This window comes from Beta vulgaris, chromosome 9 (genome assembly GCF_026745355.1).
Source record: "Beta vulgaris subsp. vulgaris cultivar EL10 chromosome 9, EL10.2, whole genome shotgun sequence".
Taxonomy (NCBI): domain Eukaryota; kingdom Viridiplantae; phylum Streptophyta; class Magnoliopsida; order Caryophyllales; family Amaranthaceae; genus Beta; species Beta vulgaris.
In genome coordinates this window covers 26313512-26315022 of record NC_079210.1, presented here as the reverse complement: position 1 = coordinate 26315022, position 1511 = coordinate 26313512, and the positions used below count along the sequence as shown (strand labels likewise).

Sequence of the window (1511 nt, the reverse complement as noted above, 5' to 3'; positions counted from 1 at the left end):
GTAATTTCTTGATTTTATTAATTGTTGTAGTCCTAGTTAACAAACCCAAATTATTGATCGAGTTAGCTTGTAGCTGTTTTGCAAATTTCGGTGTCTCAAAGTCATTCCCTGTGGATACGATCCTTACTTGCCCCATACTTGTTATTTGGTTAGTTAGGTTTTGATTGAGCGAATAGTGCAGCGACATTAGAATTCGCACTATGTCAAAATGGCGCCGTTGCCGGGGAATGGCGTTTAAGCATTGAGTCTTTTGTGAAATTTATGAGACTAACTCATTGTTTTCTTATTTTATTTTATATTTTTTTTTACTAACGGAAACTAATCTCCACTCTAGTTGTTTTGTTGTATGCCAAGGCGCAGTGATAGAGTTCTACCACTTCTACCTTTTGACACTGAGCTTGAAAGAACCGTGAAGGCTATCGGAAGAGGAAGAATAGCGATAACTAATACATCAGGTTCAAGCAGCTCCCAAAGGGGTCCTAGGTAGGACTCGGTGCACGAAACCCTTAACTCACTCGAATGAAGTGGTAGTAACACTCCATTAGATTCACCGAGGTCTAGTGTGCCCGAGGACTTCGCAAATCCGTTTGGAATGACAGAAAACAGAACATTGAGGGATTTTGGTACCCCACCACCATATGAGGATGGGAGCGGGATTGCTACTCCCACCACCGAGGCTAACAACTACGAGTTCAAGGCCAACCTCATCGGTCTTATTGAAGGTCACCAATTTTCTGGAGCTAAACATGAAAACCCCCGGGCCCATCTCCGACAATTCTTGCGATATTGCAACACCTTGAAGGCAAATGGAGTTACACCGGAGTTCATTCGAATGAGTTTATTCAAGTTTTCTCTCACCGGGAAGGCATTGGATTGGCTTGATAAGTTGCCCCCGAATTCATTGACTACTTGGGACCAAGTCACATCGGCTTTCCTATCAAAGTTTATTCCTCTTGAGAAGACGGCCGAATTAAGGTTAAGGGTTGCTAGCTTTGATGAGGTAAGAGATGAAACTCTCTTTGAGGCATGGGAGAGGTTCAAGAGCTTAATGGAAGATTGTCCCCATCATGGGATGGATGATTAGATACTCCTACACACATTCTATAGGGGGCTTTCACAACAGAACAGATTGTGCTTCGATGCGGCATCGGGGGGGCCATAATGAAGAAACAACCTACGGGAGCCATCCGAACAATTGAGGATGTCGTCCAAAACTATGCCGATTGGAGCAAAGGAGAACGAGAGACCCCTACAAAAAGGGGGAGATATGATGTTAATGCAATTAATATGTTAAATTCCAAGTTTGATGCACTTTCATATAGGCTTGATGCACAATTTACATCCCCTCCCCAAACACATGCATTCCTCAAGTTCTTCTCATAACAATATGCCCACGCAACTCAATTCATGTGAGTTGTATGGAAACAATGATCATGCTCCTTCCGATTGCTATTTGTTGATGAATGATCCTTGTCCCCCACCCCTTCTATGGAACAAGTGAATGCTATGAA

General features: G+C 43.0%; 1 non-coding gene across 1 annotated transcript; it reads right to left on the bottom strand.

The window, feature by feature from the left end:
• Positions 1 to 967: 967 nt before the first annotated feature.
• On the bottom strand, positions 968 to 1074 carry LOC125493875 (small nucleolar RNA R71). Its single transcript, XR_007270202.1, has one exon. It is a non-coding gene; the product is annotated as a small nucleolar RNA R71 (small nucleolar RNA).
• Between the last annotated feature and the right edge of the window lie 437 nt (positions 1075 to 1511).